Source organism: Dipodomys merriami, unplaced genomic scaffold, assembly GCF_024711535.1.
Source record: "Dipodomys merriami isolate MVZ:Mamm:240054 unplaced genomic scaffold, mDipMer1.0.p SCAF_70, whole genome shotgun sequence".
Taxonomy (NCBI): domain Eukaryota; kingdom Metazoa; phylum Chordata; class Mammalia; order Rodentia; family Heteromyidae; genus Dipodomys; species Dipodomys merriami.
The window spans coordinates 6035123-6048085 of record NW_027206291.1 but is presented as its reverse complement, the minus strand read 5'-3'; positions in this window follow the sequence as shown (position 1 = coordinate 6048085).

The window sequence follows — 12963 nt, the reverse complement described above, 5'->3', positions numbered from 1 at the left end:
AAAGGATGGGGTCGGGAGGTCTACACCTCAAGACTGCAGCACCATTTATTTTCCTTTTTTTTTTTTTTTTTTTTTTTTTTTGCGTCCGGTCCTGGGGCCTGAACTCTGGGCCTGGGTGCTGTCCTTCAGCTCTTCAGCTCAAGGCTAGCACTCTACCACTTGAGCCACAGCGCCACTTCCAGCTTTTTTCTTTTTGCTTATGTGGTGCTGAGGAATCGAACCCAGGGCCTCATGCATGCAAGGCAAGCGCTCTACCACTGAGCCACCTTCCCAGCCCAGCACCATTTATTTTTAACTCTCCTTATTATGTACTATTAGAAGTCAAGAGGTAACCTAGGGTCACCATAGTGCAGAAAAGCAAGGAAAATTTTAATAAAAACAAGATGCAGATTGAAACAAGACATGGTCAACTGATAGAAAGTAAAACAAACTCTACAGACATAGCAAAACAAACCCAGGCACCTGGTGTTTTTCATGAAAGCCAGTTCCTTGTACGTGCCTTCGAGTGAGCACAAGGGTCAAGATGACCTTGGAGCTTTACTGTCGGCTCCCAACATCTCCCCCGTCTTTGTTTAAAGAATCGAACCTGCCTGTCTTAGGTTGGGTAGATCACTTTGTCTGCCTTACCCATCTTTGGGAACTTCTTCAGAGCAAAGCTGAAGGCCCTGTCTTAGGTTGGTCAGACTGGCACCCCCTCTTACCCGTCTCTGGCTGCAGTTCCTCTCGGGGGGGGCGGGGAATTCATTTATTTGGAGCTTGATCTTATGTAGCTGGCTGGCTAAACTCATAAGAGAGTTTTGCAGTGCATGTATAATACAAGGAAGGCATAGAAAACCATCAACAAAAGCATTCCCAGGCCAAGCAATGACATTAGCATCCTTTAACATAAGTCAGGGAAGGGATATAGCCTTGAAATTGTTTAAACAGTTTTTTAACAGTTTTTGCCACTTTAGAGTCCAGAGGTAGAGCTTGTGTAGTATTATGAGCAAGCTGATTAAGATAATGGGCAGTTTCAACATTTTGTGTTAGTGCCACAGCAGCTGCCGCTGCAGAGGCAGCTAACGAAATCAAGGCCAAAACATCAGCTACAAGTAGCCCAACAAATCGACGAGGGTGCATTAATTCTTTCAATTGTTTCAACACCTGAATACCAGAATCTTCATACCAAGTTTCAGAAATACTTACAGGAAGCATAACAAAAGATGGTTGTCTAACAATAAGTATGGATTCAGTTATGCTGCTATACAAGCAATTAGTAAAAGAACAATTAGAACAGGTAACATTAAAATAATTATCTCCTACAGAGATACTAAACGGTCCATACATAATGACATGGGGTGGTGATACACAACTTATAATAGTTTTTAAAAGGGATGAATTGGGCCAGGTTATGTTGTTGAGTGCAGCCACCAGCGTCCAAACATGATGTTGAGGATCCCCATTCATCCACCACAGTCCAAGATTGTACTTATTAGTAAGATTAGCTCCAGACCAGTCCATTAATTGAGAATTAGTTCCAGAAATATTGGTAACAAATGACTGCACATGCCTGCACCTTATTGGATGAGGATCTCCTGTAGATTCTACTACTTGTGAAGAATTAATGCAACAGGGTATCCTATAGGATGGAGTAGAATTTGCATAAACTAAGTGCCCAGTTGGCCAAGATGTCATCTGCATATTGTAGATTTGATTTTTTATCTGGGATCCGAATTTTATGAGTCATGGATAGCATTATAATACAGCCTGGAATGGAGCCTTGAGAGCTGGTATAGTAAAGCAAAAAGGAGTTCCAATGTCTGAAGCTGAGATATCTCCCATCTTTGTATATTGAATGAAAGGATCAGGGGGCTGTACTGTAAGCTGATCCATTGACATGAATGAGTATTCAACTCCCTCCCAAGTTGTAGGGTGCACAATCGGGGGATCTGGCACGTAAGCCCAATGTGTCAGCGTTTGTGTCATCTGAATGAGCCTCCACAATCCTAACGCAATGCTCTTACCTGAAACTTGTTAAGAGCCAAAGTTACATCTGACAAACTTATAAGAATCCTCTGTGCTTTGCTCTTGGCTTGCTGGAAACTTAAAAAACCTATAAGAGCAAACTGGAATAGCATTTAAGCAATTATTTTGGTAATCCTAATTTTTTCACTTTGAGGCAAATGTTAAGAACAATTTTACTTTTAAACTTTATATCCAAAAATCCATTCTTATTTTTTAAGCCTCCTATTAATCTCTTTTATTATTTTATATTTTAATTTTTAGTTACATTTAAAAAATCTCTTAAAATCTCGAGGCCAAGTGTCACTCATTGTCTCTTGGTTGCTTGTTTTAAAACAGATACACATTAAAACTTTTAAACTCAAATGACAATTTTTCCTTAATGCAAGAATTACAATCATCACTGTACCAAGAAGTTAAACTTAACACATTTATGACTTTTAAAAACATATCCTAATTGTAGAACATCATTGAAAGCAAGTCACATTATACAAAAACATTTTTTAACCCTCTTTTTAAGTCCAAGGGGCAGTTTTAACAATACTAATCAGATCATCACATCACTAATTTTTACCATCATGTTTCTAGTATTTATCTGTAGAGAAAAAGAACAGAACAAAGCTGGGCCACTTGGCCCCTCCTGTGGAATGGGCACGCACCTAATCTCACTCTTTAGAGTTAGATGAACTGAGTTTGTGCCAGCTTGCCCTCTTTCACCATGCGTGGACTCCTCCCATCCCAGCATGTATGACCAGCTGAACTGCACTTTTGCCTGTTTACCCCTTACCCCTAAAGATAGGTCTTTTGTTGGCTTTTAAGTTTTTTCCTTTTTTTTATCTCTTGGTTTTTGAATGAAAATGCATAGTTTTAGACAGACAGAACAGGTAATGTCTTTGACAGTGTTAAACAAACTTTTATATTTAAACTTTTAATATTTATCCCCAAATTTTAGCCAAGAGAACTAACTTCCAAACAGCCAATGCATTTTTGTTAAGCCAGATAACTTGATTACAGTGTAAACAGCCTTATGCATTTTAAAATACCAGATTTTTTATTTTTAAGTTAAAGAATCCTTAAAAAGTCATTTAAAACAATGTGAAAATTCTTTAAAATTTTTGGTAATGTCCAAACCTCATAACCTTTTGAATTTTAAACTTAAACTCACCCAATTGTTACAGCATGCTGATAATTTTTATCTTGAACATGTTCACAAACACATACAAAACACACACAGATCTTAAAGCGCGCAAATATCAAAATCAGTTGTACGTACATTTAAAGCTGGTACCAATTCTAAAACAGAACTAGACAAGAGAACAACCAAAGGCTGAGTTGGGGGCTAATGGACCCCCAGTTTATCCCTACCTCAGAAAACATAACAGAAAACACACTGAAGTAAACAAGACAGACAAGTGGCCACAAAGACAAAATCAGGTCTCAGTGAATGGGGCGACATCTCACCACCATTCACAAGTGGGACTCAAACCCACTTACCAGAGGACTCAAACCCCCTCTACTCACCTCTGGAGGATTTTTCTTTTAGATTCCTGCAAACGTTGACCCAGGGGCCTTCCAAGGTAGAGGAGAATTCCCAGTCATCTTGGGGCAAGGGAAAGAAGTCCCTAGTGGCTGTCCCTTCAGACTGACAGGTTCTCCCCCATACTCAGACCCCCTGGGCCAAGGCCCGAGGCTAAGATCTTGCTGGTGTCACTTGCAGGTGGTCAGTGGCAGTTTCATCCAGCTGCGAGTTCTCCCTGCCAGCCCTTTTGAGTGATCCTCCAGGTTTTTCACCCCCCACCACTCCCCTACTTCTGGATCCAGAGAGCGTGGAGGAGGTGGCAGTGAAGGGTAGAAAGGGGGTCAGTTTAAAGTGTAAGTAACAAAGAAGCAGATATTGAGGGGTGTTAGCCAGTCTCCTCCAGGCTCTCGCATCAGGATGAATCTGAGAGAAGAAACATTCCAAGAATTCCAAAATACATACAAATATTGAGACAAAACACATTTACAGCATGCACGTTGTAGACTGTCAGACAGAAAGTGCCGGACTGGGCTGGGAAGGTGGCTCAGTGGTAGAGTGCTTACCTTGCATGCATGAGGCCCTGGGTTCAATTCCTCAGCACCACATAAGCAAAAAGAAAAAAGCTGGAAGTGGCGCTGTGGCTCAAGTGGTAGAGCGCTAGCCTTGAGCTGAAGAGCTGAAGGACAGCGCCCAGGCCCAGAGTTCAGGCCCACGACTGGACCCAAAAAAAAAAGAAAAGAAAGAAAGTGCCGGACTGCATACGGGCCCAAATGCCCACACTAGTGGATAGTTTACCCTGATGGGGATCCGGGGGACGTCTCCCACTGGCCCAGTTGGCTGTCTTATAGTGCGTCTGCCAAGACTCTTGCCAACCCCAATACAGAACTTGCAGGCTACACAGATACCAAACAATTACAAAGCAGCAATGTTTTAACTTACAGGCCATTTGCATCATGATGTTCCTGAATCCTTTTTTCCAAATTTTTTTTTCTCTAAGTTTTAAAACTAATGGTTCCTTCCTCTGGGAACCAGGGGTATACTTCCTCAATAAAGTGAAAGAAACATTCTAACTGACTCTGTCTAACTTTCACTCTTTGAGCGTGAAGCATACCCTTGAGAGCCTGCACATATAACTTGCGGCTCTTACCTTGCCCCATAATTTCTTACTCCCGACTACACTATCACCCGCTCTCTTTTTCTGGACGCATCCTCTTACCTTAGTGGGGTCCTCTGCCTTGATCCCAGGTTTTCAGGGTCCCTGTTCAGGCGCCACTTGCCGGAGCCTGCCGGCAACGAAAGGGAATCCTGAATTAGGGGGTGAGGACGGAAAAATAAAGACATAAGACAAAGGATGGGGTCGGGAAGTCTGCAGCTCAAGACTGCAGCACCGTTTATTTTTTAATTCTCCTTATTATATACTATTAGAAGTCAAGAGGTAACCTAAGGTCACCATAGTGCAGAAAAGCAAGGAAAATTTTTATAAAAACAAGGTGCAGATTGAAACAAGACAAGGTCAACTGATAGAAAGTAAAACAAACTTGGGCTGGGAAGGTGGCTCAGTGGTAGAGCACTTGCCTTGCATGCATGAGGCCCTGGGTTCGATTCCTCAGCACCACATAAGCAAAAAGAAAAAAGCCGGAAGTGAGGCTGTGGCTCAAGTGGTAGAGCGCTAGCCTTGAGCTGAAGAGCTGAGGGACAGCGCCCAGGCCCAGAGTTCAGGCCCCACGACCAGACCCCCCCCAAAAAAAAGAAAGAAAGAAAGTAAAACAAACTCTACAGACATAGCAAAGCAAACCCGGGCACCTGGTGTTTTTCATGAAAGCCAGTTTCTTGTACGTGCCTTCAAGTGAGCACAAGGGTCAAGATGACCTTGGAGCTTTACGGTCGGCTCCCAACAGGTAGGGTTCAGGGTAGCATTTGGGTTCAGGTTAGGTTTAGCTTTAGGGTTGGGGATGGGCTAGGCTTAGGGACAGGTTTAGGTTTAGGGCTATGTTTATAGTTAGGGTTATATTTAGGGTCAGGGGTATGGGCAGGGCTAGGGTTAAGTTTATGGTTACAGCTAGGTTTAGGGTTTGGATTATGATCAGATCTAGTGTTAGGATTAGGGCTATGGTAAGGGCTAGGGTTAAGTTTATGGTTAAGGTTAGCATTAGAATTAGGGTTAGGGCTAGGATTAGGGTTAGGATTAGGTCTAGGGTTAGGGTTTGGGTTAGGATTAGGTTTAGGGCTAGGGTTAGTGTTAGGGTCAAGTTTAAGTATAGGTATATTGTTAGCGTTAGGGTTAAGGTTAAGTCTAGGGTTAGGATTAGGCTTAGGCTTTGGTTGAGCTTTAGGGTTAGGTTTGGTTTTAGATTAGGTTTAGGATTAGAGCTCATTTTAAGGTGAGGATTATGTTTATTGGTAGGGTTCATGCTAACATTAGGGTTTCGGGTTAGGTTTAGGGTTAATGGTAGGGTTGAGTTTAGATTTAGGGCTAGATTTAGGATTAGTTCTAGGTTTAGAGTCAGGTCTAGGGTTAGGAATAAGTCTAGGTTTAGGGTAAGATTTAGGATTAATGTTTTGCTTAGGCTTAATGTTAAAGCTAGGTTTAAGGTTAGGGTTAGGCTTAGGGTTCAGGTTCAGGCTAAGGTTGGTATTAGGGTTCAGGTTCGGGTTAGGGTTAGGGTTCAGTTTAGGTTTAGTGTTAGCGTTAGTGTTTGGGTTGGGGTTAGTATTTATGTTACGGTTAGTGTTATTCAGTTTCAGATTAGGGTTAGGGTTAGGTTTAGTGCTCAGGTTTGGCTTAGTATTTGGTTTATGGTTATTGTTATTGTTCTGGTTTAGTGTTAGTGTTAGTGTTAGTGTTTTCATTAGGGTTAGGTTTCAAGTTAAAGATAGGACTTGGGTTAGGTTTAGGATTTTGTGTAAGACTAGATTTCCCATACAAGTTATGGTTTTAGTTTGGTTTCAGTTTTAGGTTAGGGTAAGGGATAGGGTTAGGGCTAGGTTTAGGTTTAGGTTAGGGTTTGGTTCAGGGGTAGCATTCAGGTTGGCCTCAGGTTCGGGTTAGGTTTAGGGTCTAGGTGCAGGGTAACTATCGAGTTCAGATGAATGTTAGGGTGAGCGTTTTGGTAGGGGTTAGGGCTAGGGTTGGTTTAGGTTTACAGTTATTTTCAATGTATGGATAGTTTAGGGTTAGGTTAAGGAGTAGGGTTAGGCCTAGTGTTAGCACTAGGAGTCAAGTTAGTGTTAGGGATATGGCTAGTGCAAAGCTTAGCATTAGGGTTTGATTTAGGGGTAAGGTTCAGGTTATCATTCGGGTTTTGGTTAGTTTAGGGTTAGAGTGTGATGGGTTAGGCTTAGGGTTAGTATCAGGTTTAGTGCTGGGATTACGGTTGTGGTTAGGTTGGGGTTAAGTATAAGGTTAAGATTAGGGTTAGGGTTAGGATTATGACTAAGTGTGGTGTTTCGGTTAGGTTTCAATTTAGGGATAGGGTTAGTGCTAGGGTAAAGTTTAAGGGTAGGTCTAGTGTTATGGTTAGGGTTAGGCTTATGGTTAGACTTAGGCTAAAATTTAAGGCTAGGGTTAGATTTAGGGTTAGAGTTAGGTCTGAGGTTAGGATTAGGGTTGGGGTCAGTGCTCAGGCACATTAAACTGAGTGACTGTGTCAAAGCTCCACTGGTCAGCATCCACCTTTGAAGAGTTAGAAGCTGCTGTTTACTTAGGCATACAGGGTAAAACCAAATTGAATGCCTTCTGAATGCTTAAAGCAACTGCAGAACTCTGACATTCAAATTATTCAGAAACTCACAGTGATTTCATTTGAAAAATATTTGAGTTGGTTTGTGTAACCATCTGGTATTTAGAAGCAGTTATCTCTATGGAAGAAAGAAGAGGAAATCCCAATGGAAAACCTTTTAGAATACAAAAGCAGCTATATCCACTCAAAATCAGTAAGCCCATAGGGTTAAGGAGACTTGAATTCTTGGTCTGAAGCCTTGCAGCCAGATGAGCAATCTTATATTCAAATTACTCAGCACCTCAAACTGAGGGGGGGGTTTTGCCAAAATTCAAGCACATAAGAGAAACCATTTAGCATTTAGAAGCAGATTTTGGCAGGGAACATCAATGGGCATACTAGGTCCAATATTCTGGAATTCTTCCTAGTAAGCATTGAATCCACAAAACTGTTGTTATGTCCCCATGGCTCCAAACTTCCTCTCCAGTGTGCTTGCAAGAAGTCATTTGACTAACAATGGTGGTTCAGTATTTAGAGGATGATAGTACAATTCTGCTTTCATACACATATCTGGTCAATGAAACTGGAAACCTTGTTCTCCAATCTGAGACATAGTGCCATGTGCATAGGTTCAACTTACTTAGCAGGTTAAACTGAGTGAATGTGTCAAAGGTCTACTTACCAACACGCACCTTGTAGGAATTATAAGCAGATGTTCCAATTGATCCTCCCTAGTCCTATGTGGTAAAACAAACCTGAATACCTCTTCTCAATGCTTGCCACCACTGATGAGCTGCTGAGGTCAAATTGTTCATCAATTGAACCTGAGTTGCATTGCCCAAATTCAAGTGCATAGGAGTCACAATATAGTATTAAAGGCAGATATTTCCAAGGAGCTTCCATGGGCATACTGTGACAAAGTTTGCAGAATTCTTCACAGGAAGCCTTGAAATCAGGGTAATGCTGTTAAGTTTACATTATTCAGAACCTGAAACTCAGTGTGCATGAAAGATTTCATTTAGCTGACAACAACTATTCAGTACTTAAAGGTTGATAATTTCCAGTCAGCTTCCATAGACATGTCTGGTCAAGGATCTCTGAATCCCCCTTCTGAAATCTTAAACACACTGAGATGACTTTTGATTTATTTTATTGGGTATGTTAAACTGAGTGACTGTGTTTAAAGCCCCACTGGTCAACATCCAGTGTTCAGGATTTAGAAGGTGATGTACTCATAGGTATACAGGGTAAGACAAACCCGAATGCCCCTTCTGACTGCTTAAAGCCACTGCAGAGCTTTGATATTCAAGTTGTTCAGAAACTCACATTGATTTCCTTTGAAAGACATTTGAGCTGGTATGTGTAACCTCGTGGTATTTAGAAGCAGTTATGTCCAGGGAGTAATGAAAAGGAAATCCTAAAAGGAAAACCTTATGTATGTAGAAGCAGGTGATCCCAAACAGTGTCAGTAGTCCTGGAGTGTAATGCTTTTGAAATCTAGGTGTGAAGCCTTGCAGCCATTCAAGAGCTCTCAGATTCAAATTGCTCAGCACCTTACATTGAGTTGCTTTTCCAAAATTCAAGCAGGAAGAAGCAATCATGTAGGATTCAGAAGCAGACATTCCCAGGGAGCATCAATGGGCACGCTGGGATTCTTCCTAAGAAGCAGTGAAACCGGTTCCGTTGTTGAAACCAATTATGTTGTCATGTTGCCATGGCTCAGATCCTCATTGTCAGTTTTTGTGAAAGATGTCATTAGGATTAAAACAGCTGATAACTATTGGGAGGCTGATATTACCAGTCAGCTTCCATGAACATGTCTGGTCAATGAAACCTGAAGTCTTGTTCTGAAATCTTGAATAGAATGTGATCAGCTTGGGTTCAACTTAAACAGCATGTCAAACTGAGTGAGTGTGTCAGAGCGCCACTCACCAACACCCACCTCTTAGGAATTACAAGCAGTTGCTTCCAATCAGCATCTACAGTCCTATGCAATAAGGCAACCCTACATGCCTCATCTGAATGCTTGCAGCCATTGTAGAGCTCTTAGTATCAAATTGTTCAGCAACTGAACCTGACTTGCTTGGCCAAAGTTCAACTATGGAGAAGCAACCATGGAGTATTTAGAAGCAGATGCATTCAAGCATCTTCTTTGGGCATACAGTATAAAGCACCTAGAATTCTTCCTGAGAAGCCCTGTAGTTGGTGAATGCTGTTAGGTGCCCTTGCCTTAGAAACCCAAACCCAGTGTGGGCACAAGTGTTCATTCGGCTAACCACAACTATTCACTGTTGATAGGCTGATATTTCCAGTCAGCTTCCATAAACATGCCCGCTCAATGAAACCTGAATCCGCATACTGAAATCTTTTTTATATGTTTTTATTCTAAAAATATTATACAGAGAGATTACAATTACATGAGTTATGTAATGAGTACATATCCTATTGAGCATTGTTACCTCCTCCTTTGTTTTTCCCCTACCATCCCTTCCCTTGCCACCTCCTCAACTCCTCCCTCACTGCCCCCCGAAGTTGTAAAGTTTGCTTTCAATATAGTGTCTTATACAACTCATTGTTACAATGGATCAGCCTGCATCCTTATTTAAGCATTTTGTTATTTCTCTTCTCCTCCCCAAATTAGAAAAATGTATATACAAGATGCAGGGCATGGGCTGGGAAGGTAGCTCAGTGGTAGAGCACTTGCCTTGCATGCATGAGGCCCTGGGTTCAATTCCTCAGCACCACATAAGCAAAAAGAAGAAAGCCGGAAGTGGCGCTGTGGCTCAAGTGGTAGAGTGCTAGCCTTGAGCTGAAGAGCTGAGGGACAGCGCCCAGGCCCAGAGTTCAGGTCCCACGACCGCACCAAAAAAAAAAAAAAGATGCAGGGCACTGGAATCAAATACAGTGAAAACAGGGGTTCTACCATAGGGGAAGAACATACAAAAGAAACAAAAATATCACATATCATACTGAAATCTTAAACACAGTGCAATGATTTCAGGTTTCTCTTACTCCATATGACAAACTGAGTAACTGTGTTAAAGCTCCACTCATCAACATGCACACCTTTCCAGATTTAGAAGCAGAAGTTCCCAATCAGTGTCCATAGGCATGCAGGGTTAAGCATACCTTAAGGCCTCTTCTTATCTCTTACAGGCACTGCACAGCTTTTCAATTCAATTGTTCAGCAATGCAAACTGAGTTGCCTTGCTCAAATTTAACCTGGTAGGTGTTCGTTTGTGGTACATAGAAGTAGTTATCTCCAGGGAGGAATGAAAAGGAAATCCTAAAAAGAAAAACTTCACTATGTTGAAGCTAGTTTTCCCATACAGCATCAGTAATCCTGGACAGTAATGGTACTAAGAGCTCTTAGGTTCAAATTGCTCAGCACCTTACATTGAGTTGCTTTTCCAAAATTCAAGCAGGAAGAAGCAACCATTTGGATTCAGAAGCAGACATTCCCAGGGAGCATCAATGGGCACACTGGGTCCAAGGATCCAGAATTCTTCCTAAGAAGCATTGGAACCAGTTCTGTTGTTGACACCAGTTATATTGAATCCAGTTATGCTGTCAGGTTCCCATGGCTCAGATCTTCATTGTCAGTGTGCATGAAAGATGTCAGTCATATTAAAACAGCTGATAACTATTGAGAGGCTGATATTTCTAGTCAGCTTCCCTAAACATGCCTGGTCAATGAAACCTGAAGTCTCATTCTGAAATCTTGAACACAATGTGGTCAGCTTGGGTTCAACTTACACAGCACATCAACCTAAGGGACTCTGTCAGAGCTCTACTCTCCAACACCCACCTTTTAGGAATTAGCAGCAGTTGCATCCATTCAGCTTCCGTAGTCCTATGCAGGAAAGCAACCCTGAATGCCCCATCTGAACACTTGCAGCCATTCCAGAGCTCTTAGTGTCAAATTGTTCAGCAATTGAACCTGAGTTACTTGGCCAAAGTTCAAGTACAAAGAAGCAACCATGGAGTATTTAGAAGCAGATACATTCAAGGAGCTTCTCTGGGCATACATTTGGCTAACAACAACTGTTCACTACTTAGAGACTAATATTTCCAGTCAGCTTCCGTAAACATTCCTGGTCAAGGAAACCTGAATCCTCATTCTGAAATCTTACACACAGTGCAATGACTTCAGGTTGGTCTTGCTCCATAGGACACACTGAGTTACTGTCTCAAAGCTGCACTCGCCAACATCCACCTCTCAGGATTTAGAAGCAGGTATTCCCAATCAGCATCCATAGGCATACAGGGTAAAACAAACCTGAATCCCTCTTCTGAATTCTGACACACATTATAGCAGCAAACTGAGTTGCTTTGCCAAAGTTCAAGCTGGTATATGTACTCTGTACACCCTGGAAGGAGTTATTTCCAGGGAGGAAAGAAGAGGAAATCCTAAAATAAAAACCTGAAGCATTTATAAGCAGGTGTTCCCAATCAGTGTCAGTAGTACTATAGGGTTAAGGTAATCTGAAATCTGGGCCTAAAATGGTGCAGCCAGTGGAGAGGTGGTAGTTTCAAATTGCTCAGCACCTCAAACTGAGTTGGTTGCAAAAATTCAAGTGGGTAGAAGAAACCATGTAGTATTCAGAAGCAGGTATTTCTAGAGACCATCAGTGGTCATACTGCATCCAAGAATCCAGAATGCTTCTTAACAATCACTGAAACCAGTGAAATGCTATTATGTTCCCATGGCTCCAAACCTCATTTCCAGTGTGGGAGGAAGAGGGCATTTGGCTAACAACAACCATTCCGTATTTAGAGGCTATTTCCCATCAGCTTCTTTTTTTTGGGGGGGGGTCCAGTCGTGGTGCCTGAACTCTGGGCCTTGGTGCTGTCCCTCAGCTCTTCAGCTCAAGGCTAGCGCTCTACCACTTGAACCACAGCGCCACTTCCGGCTTTTTTCTTTTTGCATATGTGGTGCTGAGGAATTGAACCCAGGGCCTTAGGCATGCAAGGCAAGCGCTCTACCACTGAGCCACCTTCCCAGCCCATCAGCTTCTATAAATATTTCTAGTCAAAAAAAAACAAAACCCTGAAGCCTTGTTCTCAAATCTTGAACACAGTGTGATAAGCCTATGTTCAATTTATTCAGCAGGTAAGACAGTGAATATGTAAAAGTTCTACTCACAAACACTTTTTAGGAATTAGAAGCAGAAGTTGCCAATCAGAGTCCATAGTCTTATGGGATAAAGCAAACCAGAATGCCTATGTGAAAGCTTGCATCCACTGCAGAGATTTTAGAGTTAAATTGTTCAGCAATTCAACCAGAGTTACTTTGACTAAATTCAATTGCATGGAATCAACCATGAAGTATTTAGAAGCAGATACTTCCAAGGAGCTTCTATGGGCATACTATGTCAAAAAATCTGAAATTCTTCCTAGGAAGCCATCAAGTAAGGGAAATGCTCTTAGGAGCCCATGCCTTAGAAAGTCAAAGCCAGTGTGCATGCAAGAGTTCATTCAGCTAACAGCCACTGCTCAGTATTTATAGGCTGATCTGTCTAGTCAACTTCTATAAACATGCCTGGTCAGTGAAATCTGAATCCTCATTCTGAAACCTTAAACACAGTGCAATTACTTCAGGCTTATATTAGTCCATAGAACAAATTAAGTGACAGTGTCAAAGCTCCACTTGTCAACATCCACCTTCCAGGATTTAGAAGAAGATGTTCTCAACAAGTATTGATAGACATGCAGGGTAAAGCA